Here is a 13,443-nt window from a genome sequence, read left to right on the forward strand (position 1 = left end):
TTTTACTTTTCACCTTACTACTTTTTACTTCTACCCTCATCTTACACACCTCTGTCTCTCTGCACTTGTTTCCATCCCCCTGCCACATTAGTTTCAATCCTCCTGAACAGCAGTAGCAAACGCTCCCCCAAGGACATTGGTTCCACTCCAGCCCAAGTGCAGATCATCCTGTTTGCATCGGTCCCACCTCCCCCAGAACTGGTTCCAATGCCCCAGAAATTTTAATCCCTCCCCCTTGCACCATTTATCAAGCCACTTACTCATCTGAAATATCCTCCTATTTCTACTCTGACTAGCATGTGGCACTGGTTTTAATCCAGAGATTATTACCTTTCTGGTCCTATTTTTTCGTTTATCTCCTAACTCCCTAAATTCACCTTGTAGGACCTCATCCCGTTTTTTTTAAACCTATATCGTTGGTACCTATGTGCACCACGACCACTGGTTGTTCACCTTCCCACTCTAGAGTGTCCTGCAGCGGCTCAGAGACATCCTTGACCCTTGCACCAGGGAGGCAACATACCCTCCTGGAGTCTCGTTTGCGGCCGCAGAAACACCTATCTATTCCCCTTACAATCAAATCCCCTATCACTACAGCTCTCCTACTCCTTTTCCTTCCCTCTTGTGCCACAGAGCCACCCAGGTGCCATGAACTCGGCTGCTGCGGCCTTCACCTGATGAGACATCTCCCCCAACAATATCCAAAGCAGTATATCTGTTTAGGAGGGAGATGATCTCAGGGGACTCCTGCACGACCTGCCTACTGCTACGCGGTCTAGTGGCCACCCATTCCCTTTCTGCCTGTGTGGCCTTTACCTGCGGTGTGGCCAACTCACTGAATGTGCTATTCACAACTTTCTGAGCAGCGCGGATGCTCCAGTATGAATCCAGTCGCAGCTCCAGCTGCTCAATGCGGTCTGCCAGAAGTTGCAGCTGGACACACTTCCTGCACACATAGTCGTCAGGTACACTGGAAGTATCCTTGATTTCCCACATGCTACAGGATGAACAAACCACGGGGCCGATCTCAGCTGTCGTGACCTATCCAATACGTTGCCTCAACTTTTGAAACGTTCCCCTTTTAAAGTAACTTACCCAGCCTTACCTCACTTGGAGTGAAGCTCGTCCTCAGCCTCTGCTCGCCGAAGCCTCTGGAGACAAAGCCTTCCTTCTCTGTTTCCCTCTACTCCCTCTATTCTTAGAGACAGGAAGAGCATCAGGGAATTCATGGTCATTCCAGATACCAGCACTCTGCCCAGTCAGGAGATGATTTATCTGTCCAACGTGGGTTTAACCTCGTTGTGATAGCAGATCAAACCTTGGCAACTCATGTAATCTCATCTGAAATGTTGTCCATTGATGTATTTTGTAAATCTTTTTACAGGTTAAAAACGAGAAGGAATTCGTCTCCTGGAAGCTCAAACACGGCACAGGAGTTTTGTTGTCTCTGTCTAGATATTTAAGAAGTGGAGCAAGGGATACAATCGACCATCCTTCTTGCTCAGACTGTGGGGAGGGATTCACTCGTTCATCTGACCAACTGGCACGTCCGTCATTTTACACAGGGGAGAGGACATTCACCTGCTCAGAGACTGGGAATGGATTCACTCGGTTATCACAATTGAAGGTACATCAGCAGGTTCACACTGGGCAAGGCCATTCTGTGTGTGAGAAACGATTCTGTTGGCCATCCAACCTGTGTGCACATAATTCAGATCACACTGGGCACAGGCTTTCATCTGCTGAATTTCGGGGAAGGGATTCTCTCAGTTATCTGACCTAATGGCACACCAGCGTGTTCACACCAGGGGGCAGCCATTCACCTGCTCAGTCTGTGGGAGGAGATTCACTGTGTCATCCCACCTACTGGTACATCAGCGAGTTCACACTAGGGAGAAGCCATTCACCTGCTCAGTCTGTGGGAAGGGATTCATACTTTCATCCCACCTACAGAGACACCAGCGAGTTCACACTAGGGAGAAGCCATTCACCTGCTCAGTCTGTGGGAAGGGGATCCCCTATTGATAGGGGATTCCATAGTCAGGGGGGCGGATAGGAGATTTTGTGGGGAAGATCGGGAGTCTCGGATGGTATGTTGCTTCCCTGGTGCCGGGGTCCGAGACATCTCAGATCGGGTGCAGGTTATTCTCGAGAGGGAGGGCAAGAATCCAGATGTTGTGGTCCATGTAGGGACCAATGACGTGGGTAGGATGAGTGAGGGGGTCCTGCGTAGGGAGTTCAGGGAATTAGGTGCGAAGCTGAATAGCAGGACCTCCAGGGTAACAATCTCAGGATTGCTACCTGTGCCACGTGCGAGTGAGGCAAGGAACAGGAGGATTATAAAGATTAAAGGCTGAGAGGCTGAGAGGATGGTGCAGGAAGGGAGGGCTTCAGGTTTGTAGATAATTGGGCTTTGTTCCAGGGAAGGTGGGATCTGTTCCGAACTGTTTACACCTGAACTGGAGCGGTACTAACATTCTTGCAGGGAAGTTTGCTAGTGCTTCTTGGGGGGGGGGGGGGGGGTTAAACTAAATTTGCAGGGGGCGGGGATCCAGAATGTGAGGGAGGATAGCGAAAGGAAGAATAAAGGACAGGTGGGGACAACACGGTTCCGGAATATTAAGTGTGTAGTAGAGGAAGGTGGGGCGGAACAAGTGATAAGGAGGACTCATGTACAGAGGGATGGTCTGACGGAACATGGAATTAAATGTGTTGAAAGAATAAGTAAATTTAGGACGGACAACAAAATTCTAGGGGCGTATAGCCCGATGAGAGTTGGGCAGCTGGGTTAAGCACAATAGGCAGCGATTCAAACAGAGAGAGGAGAAATGGGTTAAAAATTCTATATCTGAATGCACGAAGTGTCAGAAATAAGGCGGATGAGCTTGAAGCCCAGGTGCGAATGGGTAACTATGATGTTGGTGAGATAACGGAGACATGGCTGCAGGGATATCAGACCTGGGAAATGAATGTACAAGGGTATACGTGCTAGCGTAGGGACAGAAATGTGGGCAGAGGGGGTGGGGTGGGCCCTATTGGTGAGGAATGAGATTCAGTCCTTTGCAAGGGTGAACATGGGGTCAGGAGAAGTAGAATCTGTGAGGATAGAACTGAGGAACAGTAAGTGAAAAGGACCCAAATGGGTGTTGTCTACAGGCCACCAAACAGTAGCATGGATATCGGGTGCAAGTTGAATAGGGAGTTAACATTGGCATGTGGCATGTCGCAGTAGTTATGGGGGATAGAGGCAGAAAATATGTTCCAAATGCTTGGAGAGTCCAGTACCAGAGGGCATGGTTTGAGAATAAGGGGTAGGTCATTTAGGACAGAGTTAAGGAAAAACTTCTTCTCCCAGAGAGTTGTGGGGGTCTGGAATGCACTGCCTCGGAAGGTAGTGGAGGCCAATTCTCTGGATGCTTTCAAGAAGGTGCTAGATAGGTATCTTATGGATAGGGGAATCAAGGGATATGGGGACAAGGCAGGAACAGGGTATTGATAGTAATTGATCAGCCATGATCTCAAAATGGCGGTGCAGGCTCGAAGGGCAAAATGGTCTACTTCTGCACCTCTTCTCTATTGTCTATTGTCTAAGAGATTCACTTGGTCATCCCAACTACTGGCACACCAGTTTGTTCACACTGGAGAGAAGCCGTTCACCTGCTCAGAATGTGGGAAGGGATTCACTCGGACATCCCGCCTACTGGTACATCAGCGAGTTCACACTGGGGAGAAGCCATTCACTTGCTCTGTCTGTGGGAAGGGATTCTCCCAGTCATTCAGACTACAGTGTCATCAGAGAGTTCACACAGGAGAGAGATCGTTCACCTGCTCAGACAGTGGGAATGGATTCACTCGGTTATCACAATTGAAGGTACATCAGCAAGTTGTTACGTACCCGTGACACGTGGCAGTGGTACCCTTGTCACGTGACAGGTGTTGAAGCTATACTGCACTTGAGGGAATGGTCATGTGATGGTGCAGTGACGTCATTTTCCCGCCAGTAGAGGTCATGTGACAGTTTTTTTTACAGGGTATAAAAAGAGGACCCCTCCCTGTGATGAGGGGCATTTCGTGGCTGTATTTGCCATGTTGACTTCATGCCACTGCGTGATTTAATGTTATGACGCAGTTTAGTTGAAAGATAGAGTTTTATTTAATGCCTAAAGTTTAAAAGGTCATTGCCAGCAGTTTCTTTATAACACTGCTAGTTGAGAATCAGTGGAGAGTGAAGATCAGAGTACGAGAGTTAAATGATCGAGGAAAGTCGATTTTGACGGTGAAACAGGTTCGAACTTGTTTGATCCTCATTCGGAAGGAATTCATTGACTGTCCCGTGTTAATTCCTGTGAATAGCAGAAAGGATTGGGAACAGTTTTGCAAAGGAAACGTCAGTGCCTTTAAGCCGTTTCATTTTCCATCTTCATAAATTCTTCGTGGGAAAAATAGTTCGACTGGGAATCGCAACAAGACGACGTGAAAGAGAATTTAAATCGTCTTAAAAAGTCTCTCCCTTAAATGGACTGTAAGCATTTTGAACTTTTGCAATACTACTTTGAAGAACTGTTTTTGCTAGATCGCTTTAAGAACTGTTTAAGCTTCATCGCTTTAAGAACTGTTTAAGCTGCCGCACAGCAGCTGATTTCCGGTTACGTCAGTGATTTGTTTACTTTTGGGGGTTTGTTTTTCAGTGTTTAATAAACGTTTTGTTTGTTATCAAAGCCCTGCCTCACTCATATATTTATTGTTGCTGAATCGGTAACATAAATATGGGGGCTGCGTCTGGATTGGATCATTTGAGATTAAATGCTTGTTAAATTTTGAATCGGTGTTTTGGAAAAGGGGAACACTCGATTCTTTTGTTTGATTGGCTTGTGAGTGGTATTGGGCAACAATGAATATTGTTGAGTTTCTGGATTCGCCAGACGTGGAGTTGTTAGCGAAGGCGAAAAAAACTGAGGTGTTTGAGATAGTTAGTAGATTGCAACTTAAAGGTATTTTGAAGTCTACATCAAAGGCTCTAATACAGAGAAAACTTGCGTCACACTATGTGGATTCGGGTGATTTTGATGAATCGATTTTAGAGTCGTTTCCAATAAGTAATATAGAGATGCAGTTGCAAATCGAACAAATGAAGTTGGAACAAAGTAAAGCGGAATTGGAGCGTTGTAGGTTAGAAGCTGATCAGAAAAAAAGGGAATTTGAATATGCGATGACGGAATTAAGGTCTGGGAATCAGTCTTCTTTTTCTAGAAAACCGTTTGTTGCCAGTCAAGAAATTAAATTGGTCCCTCCATTTAGTGAAACAGAAGTGGAAAGATATTTCCAGCATTTTGAAACGATTGCTCAGATTTCAGAGTGGCCAAAAGATAAATGGTCAGTGTTGTTACAGAGTGTAATTAAAGTCAAAGCACAAGAAGTTTATACAGCTTTAACTACTGCGCAAACACTTGATTATGATATTGTGAATAAGCATATTTTAAAAGCATACGAATTGGTCCAAGAAGCGTATAGAGAAAGATTCAGAAGTTTGAAGAAGTCTGTGGAAAAAACCTATGTGGAATTTGCCTATGATAAAGCTGTGTGTTTTGAGAGATGGGTTTCTTCTAAAAATGTAAATGGGGACTATGATACATTGAAAGAGCTGATTTTTAATGGAGGAATTGAAAAGAAGCATCCCTGTTAAAGTAAGGACGTACTTAAATGAGAGGGATACTGATACATTGCAGGACTCTGCTAGATTAGCTGATGAGTAGGTTTTAATCCATAAGAATAAATTTCCTCAGGGCAGAATTTTTAAGAGCAGAAATAACACGGAGACTCAAGGTAGATCAGAAATTAAATCAGAAGTTAATTGGAAAGGTAAGGAGGAAGGAAAATCTGCGAAGGAAAGACAGTTTGGTCCTATTTGTAACTATTGTAAAAAACCTGGCCATGTAATAGCTAACTGTTTCTGATTGAAAAAGAAAGAGAAGGAAGCAGTCCCAGATGCTTGTGTGCAACATACTGAAGCACTTGTAAAATTACAGGGTTTGATAAACACAAATCAGGTTTTGTTAGAGGCTGACCAAGTTAGAAAGGGATATGATCATTTTATAACTGAAGGGTTTATATCCTTGAAAGAAGGATCTATTCTAGTGCCAATAAAAATCCTTAGGGATACTGGAGCTTCTCAATCACTGATGTTAGACAGTGTATTGAAGTTTAATGAAGAGTCTGATACTGGTGAGGTAAATTATATAAGAGGTGTTGGAGTGATTTTATGCCTGTACATTTACATAAAGTAAATTTAAAGTCAGGGTTAGATACAGGATTTGTTAAAGTAGGATTACAGCCGAGCTTACCTGTGAAGAATATTCCTTTATTGTTAGGTAATGACTTGGCAGGTGGGCAAGTTTTTCCTGAAATGCATTTGATAATGGAGTCAGAGGAACCAGAGATGAATTCTAACACAGATTCTTCCTGTGTTGTGATTAGAGCTATGGCTAAAAAGACTGATGCGCAGATTGAGGTTGTTAATCATGACGGTTCAACTCAGGATTCGAGTTCTGAGGATGTGTCAGAGACTTTCTTACTTTCGTTGTTTGAACAAGATTCTTGGAGTAAATCTGACTATGAAGATTTATCTCTGTCTCGGAAGGAGATGATAGCAGAGCAGAATAGAGACCCTGAGATTATAAAATTAAGAGAACAAGCTCTACTAGATAGTGAAATTGAGAAGGTGCCAGTAGGATATTACTTGGAAAAACGAGTGCTGATGAGGAAGTGGAGATCACCTACAATTACTGGCAAGTGAGGAATGGAATATTGTTTACCAGGTAGTTGTCCCTAAAGTTTATCGAAATGAGATTTTGACTTTAGCTCATAGTGTGCCTTTAGGTGGAGATCAAGGGAAAAGGAAAGCTGTGGACAAGGTTTTAAAACATTTTTACTGGCCTGGTCTACGAAAAGATGTGGCGATGTTTTGTAAAACGTGCCATACTTGTCAAATTGTGGGTAAACCAAATCAAGTTACACCAGTAGCTCCATTACAACCTATTCCAGCATTTGGTGAACCGTTTTCTGAAGTTATTATAGATTGTGTTGGTCCATTACCAAAGACAAAAACTGGTTATCAGTACTTGTTGACTATTATGTGTACTTAGTCTAAGTTTCCAGAGGCAGTGCCACTTAGGAATATAACAGCTAAAACTGTGACAAAGGCTCTTATAAAATTCTTTTTTATTTTAGATTACCTAAGGAAATACAAACTGATCAAGGCAGTAATTTTATGTCTGGATTGTTTCAACAGATAGTTTATAACTTGGGAGCTAAGCAAATCACTTCGTCTGCATACCATCCAGAGTTGCAAGGTGCCTTGGAGAGGTTTCATTCTACCCTCAAGAATATTATTAGGACATATTGTGTGGAAAATGAGTGATTGGGATGAGGGTATAAATTTACTTTTATTTGCAGTAAGGGAATCGGAACAAGAATCTTTAGGTTTCAGTCCATTTGAACTTGTATTTGGGCATAGAGGTAGAGGACCTTTAGCTTTATTAAACGAACAGTGGATTAGTAAGGAAATACACACTAATTTGTTGGATTATATTTTGAAATTTAAGGACAGGTTACATAAAGCTTGTCGTTTAGCCAAGGAAAATTTAAAATTGGCTCAGGAGAAAATAAAAACTTGGTATGATAAAGAAGCTACGATTAGGATGTTTAAGCCTGGAGATAAGGTGCTAGTTCTTTTCCAAGTGCAAAAGAATCCTTCACAAGCTAGATTTCATGGTCCTTATGAAATTGTGTCTAAAATCAATGATGTGGATTACGTGATAAAAACTCCAGAACTTAGAAGGCCAACACAACTTTGCCATATAAATATCATAAAACCATATTTTGAGAAACAATCTGATACTGTGACTGTTGTGGTTAGTGAGAATGAGTTTGATTGAACTAGGAACATGACACATTATTCATCTGAATTTCATTCTAAATCCAACATTGTTTCTGACAGGTTACCAAATTCAACCATTCTGGAAAATATTGATGAGAAATTAGCACATTTACAGCTAGAGCAGAAACAACAGATGAATAAATTAATTTTTAAATATAAGGATTTGTTTCCAGATGTTCCGAGAAGGACTACTATAACTTCACAAGATGTAGATGTTGGAGATGCCAGACCTATTAAAGAACACCGATATAGGATGAACATAGAAAAATGTGAACTTGCTGAGAAAGAAATTAAATATATGTTAGAGAATAATATTATTAGACCTTCTAACTCGAATTGGAGTTCACCCTGTGTTATGGTGCCAAAACCAGATGGTAGTATTAGGTTTTGTACGGACTATAGGAAGGAGAATTCTGTGACGAAAACAGATGCATATGCAATTCCTAGCGTAGATGATTGTGTAGATAAAGTTGGGAAAGCAAAGTTCCTTACAAAGATTGATTTATTGAAAGGGTATTGGTGGTGTGTTCCATTATCGGACAGAGGTAGAGAGATTTCTGCATTTGTAACTCCATCTGGGCTATATGAATATAATGTTCTTCCATTTGGGATGAAGAATGCCCCAGGTACTTTCCAGAGGATGATTGATTCTGTGATTCAGGGATTGAAAGATACTGATGCTTTTATTGATGATTTAGTGACAGGAAATGATACTTGGGAAGCACACATTATTGCGGTGGAGAAATTGTTTGAAAGGCTTTCAAAAGCTAACAACTATTACTTTAGCAAAGAGTGAATTTGGACATGCCACTGTGACTTACCTTGGTTATGTTGTGGGTGAAGGTAAGGTAGCTCCTGTTCAGGCAAAAGTTCGGGCAATTTTAGAGATTCGCACTACAAAGGGGAAAAAAACTCTCAGAAGATTCTTGGGAATGGTAGGATATTATCGAAAATTTTGTAGGAATTTTGCTAATGTTGCCCTTCCATTAATTAACCTTTTGCAGAAGAATGTGAAGTTTGTGTGGACAGTGCCTTGTCAAGAAGCATTTGAAAAATTGAAAACAATGATATGTCAACAACCTGTGCTCAAGGCACCTGACTTTGGAAAACCTTTTTCATTAGCTGTAGATGCTAGTGGTGAGGCTGCAGGAGCAGTATTAATGCAAAGGAATGAGGATGATGAGGTTGATCATCCAGTAGCTTTCTAAGAAATTTAATAAGCATCAAGGAAAATATTCGACAATAGAGAAGGAATTGTTATCTCTTGTTTCAGCTTTAGAATATTTTGAGGTATGTGTTGGTACAACTCAAAAACCACTTATTGTTTACACTGATCATAATCCGTTAGTGTTTCTGAGTAAGATGAAAAACAAAAACAGAAGATTATTCAATTGGAGTTTGATGTTACAAGAGTACAATATTGTGATAACTCATATTAACGGTAAAGATAATGTGGTTGCTGATTGTCTATCTCGATGTTGAATGTACAATGTCATTTTTTTATGGAGTGTTTTTTTTTACAATTGTAACACTCCTACTGTATTGTGAGTTGTAACATGTTATATGCTGATACTGTATTGTATAGTGTGTATGTTATAAAATTTATACATTTGTTTTTCTTGTAAATAATTGTTAAAATTTTTGTTCTTGACAGACCAATGTCTTTTTTTTGGAGGGAGGTGTTACGTACCCGTGACACGTGACAGTGGTACCCTTGCGTGATAGGTGTTGAAGCTATACTGGACTTGAGGTAATGGTCTTGTGATGGTGGAGTGACGTCATTTTCCCGCCAGTAGAGGTCATGTGACAGTTTTTTTTTACAGGGTATGAAAGGAGGACCCCTCCCTGTGAGGATGGGCAGTTCGTGGCTGGATTTGCCATGTTGACTTCATGCCACTGCGTGATTTAATGTTATGACGCAGTTTAGTTGAAAGATGGAGTTTTATTTAATGCCTAAAGTTTAAAAGTTCATTGCCAGCAGTTTCCTTATAATACTGCTAGTTGAGAATCAGTGGAGAGTGAAGTTTGGAGTTCGGGAGTTAAAAGATCGAGGAAAGTCGATTTCGACGGTGAAACAGGTTCGACATTGTTTCATTCTCATTCGGAAGGAATTCGTTGACTGTCCCCGTGTTAATCCCTGTGAATAGCAGAAAGGATTGGGAACAGTTTTGTAAAGGAAAGGTCAGTGCCTTCAAGCCGTTTCATTTTCAATCTTCGTAATTTCTTCGTGGGAAAAGTAGTTCGACTGGGAATCGCAACAAGACGACGTGAAAGAGAATTTAAATCGTCTTAAAAAGTCTCTCCCTTAAATGGACTGTAAGCATTTTGAATTTTGCAATACTACTTTGAAGAACTGTTTTTGCAACATCGCTTTAAGAAACTGTTTAAGCTTCATTGCTTTAAGAACTGTTTAAGCTGCCGCACAGCAGCTTATTCTGGTTACGTTAGTGATTTGTTTACTTTTGGGGGTTTGTTTTTCAGTGTTTAATAAACGTTTTGTTTGTTATCAAAACCCTGCCTCACTCATATATTTATTGTTGCTGAATCCGTAACAAAGTTCACACCTGGCAAGGCCATTCACCTGTTCTGTGTGTGAGAAAGGATTCAGTTGGTTTTCCCACCTGGGGACACACCAGTCAGTTCACACCGGGCAGAGGCTGGTCATCTGTTAAATTTGTGGGAAAAGATTCACTCAGTCATCCGACCTAATGAGTCACCAGCGAGTTCACACCAGGGAGCGGCCGTTCACCTGCTCAGTCTCTGAGAAAGGATTCACTCTGTCATCCCCCTACTGGTACGTCAGCGAGTTCACACTGGGGAGAAGCTGTTCACCTGCTCAGAATGTGGGACGGGATTCACTCACTCATCCACCCTACAGAGACACCAGCGAGTTCACACTGGGAGAGGCGATTCACCTGCTGAGAATGTGGGATCGGATTCACACAGTCATCCCAACTACTGGCACACCAGTCAGTTCACAATAGGGAGTGGCTGTTGTTATGATTCCCTAGGTTTCGTTTGCTGTGGACGGTCATTTTAAGAGAGAGAGAGAGAGAGAGAGAGGAGAGAGAAAGAGAGAGAGAGGGGAGAGAGAGAGAGAGAGAGAGAGAGAGAGAGAGAGAGAGAGAGAGAGAGAGAGAGAGAGAGAGAGAGAGAGAGAGAGAGAGAGAGAGAGAGAGAGAGATTAAGAAGGCGAATCAGTCTGACTTGCAGCTTGTTTACATCGCTCGCAGCTTGTTTATTTTAACCGAGGAGACAGACACTCAGAGTCAGAGGGAGACGAAGGAGGAAAAATGGAAGGATCGAAACCAGGGAACTAGTGGCCAAGGGTCACTGTTTGAAATTTTCCTATGCCCAGAACTGTGTGGTTGTCACCTTGTTTGATCCATAGGAGTGGATCTGATTTGGGGTATCCTGTGAAGACCACTGATGTGTTAACCCTTGCATGGCTGTGGTGTGGTAGTTCACTTGAAGACTATACCACTTGTGACAAGTCACTTTCAGTGATAATTCGTATGTGGATTTGGAACGATGGATAAAATCTACAGCAACTGTTCTCTCGTTTTACCACCGTGGAACATGTGGAATTCAACATAATTGCCTTCCCTTGACATTTACCCTGGATTACAAATATCTGCCCCTCATCACCTATTCTGTGGTTGAACTGAACTTTCATACTATACCGTCTTAAGACCCTGAGCCTTGTTTCCCCCGAGCTCAATAGTTTAGGAGTTATATTTACACACATTTATACATATACCACTTAACTTTTGTTTAACTTGTTTAAGTTACAATATTATAAATAGTTATCAATAAAGATAGTGGTTTTAACCTCATGAGAAGTTAGGGTGTTTTGACCGCTGGTGCACATATAAAAATATAAATGATGATTTTTACAGATAGAAAGTGTTGGTTTTAATTGAAGAATTCAAAAGGTGCGTCCCTGATGACATAAAGGCGTATTTAGATGAAAAGGATGCTGCCACTTTGCTGGAGTCTGCTAGATTGGCAGATGAGTTTGCTTTAACTCATAAGGTTAAGTTTACCCCGAATAAGATCTTCCAAAAGAGTAGCAGGGATCACCAGGGTAAACCAGAAATTAAAGCTGGGACTAGTGACAAGAGTAAGGATGAAGGGAAGCACTTGAAGGAGAAATGTTCTGGTCTCACTTGTTACTATTGTAAGAAAGCTGACCATTTGATGGCTAATTGTTCCATCCTGAAGAAGAAAAAGGAAAAGGAGTCAGTCCCAAATGCCTGTGATCAGTATGTTGAAGCACCTGTAAACCCACAGGGTTCTGAACATTCTGTTGAGGCTCAGATAGGAAAAAGGAATAGGAGTCAGTCCCAAATGCCTGTGTTCAGTTTGTTGAAGCAACTATAAACCCACAGGGTTCTGACATTCTTTTGAGGCTCAGTTCAGGACAGAGAGGTCTGACCGAGTTAAGAAGGGATTCGATCATTTTATGTCAGATGAGTTTGTATTAGTAAATGAATGGTCAACCCCGGTACCAGCGAAAATTCTTCGAGATACTGGGGCTTCTCAGTCACTTATATTAGACAGCGTTCTAAAGTTTGGTGATAAGCCTGACACTGGTGAGATAAATCTTCTAAAGGCATTGGGGGCGGTATAGTTTCTGTGTCATCGTAAAAGGTAACTTTACAGTCAGGGTTGGTTTCAGGACCAGTTGAGATCGGATTATGCTCCAGTTTACTGGTGGAAGATGTTACTTTGCTGTTAGGGAATAATTTGTCAGATGGTAAAGTTGTTCCTGCAATGCAGTTAACAACTAAGCCAACCACTGACGTCCCACAGATGGATTTTAACATTTATCCTTCCTGCGCAGGAACTCGAAGTATGGCTAAAAAGTCTGCCGACGCAGACGGTTCTGTGCAGCATGATTCTGATACCCATGATAGCCAAAATCGTGATTCAGGTTATGATTACTTGTCAGAGAATATCTGCCTTTATTGTTTCAACAGAATTCAGGTAGTAAGTCTGATGAGATAGATATATTCCAGTCTAGGAAGGAGTTTATAGCCGAACAGAACTGAGAGCCTGAGATTGAAGCTTTAAAAGAAACAGATGATGAGATTAAGAAAGTGCCAGAAGAGAATTATCTCAAGGATGGAGTGTTGATGAGGAAGTGGGGGCCACCTGCTATACCAGCGAGTGAGGAATGGGCAATTGTTCACCAAGTTGTAGTTCCTAAAGTTTATAGGACTGAATTTTAACTTTGGCCCACAGTATGCCCGTAGGTCGACATTTTGGAGTGAATAAAACTGTAAATAGGATTATGAAATAATTCTACTGGCCTAATTTGAGGAAAGATGTTGTGACCTTTTGAAGAACCTGCACACTTGTCAATTTGTGGATAAACCCCACCAGGTCACCCCAGTGGCCTCACTCCAGCCTATACCTGCATTCGGAGAACACTTTTCCAAAATGATAGTGGATTGTGTTGGCCCATTGCAAAAGACTAAAGCTGGCCATCAGTATCTGCTAAC

This window comes from Hemitrygon akajei, unplaced genomic scaffold, assembly GCF_048418815.1.
Source record: "Hemitrygon akajei unplaced genomic scaffold, sHemAka1.3 Scf000196, whole genome shotgun sequence".
Taxonomy (NCBI): domain Eukaryota; kingdom Metazoa; phylum Chordata; class Chondrichthyes; order Myliobatiformes; family Dasyatidae; genus Hemitrygon; species Hemitrygon akajei.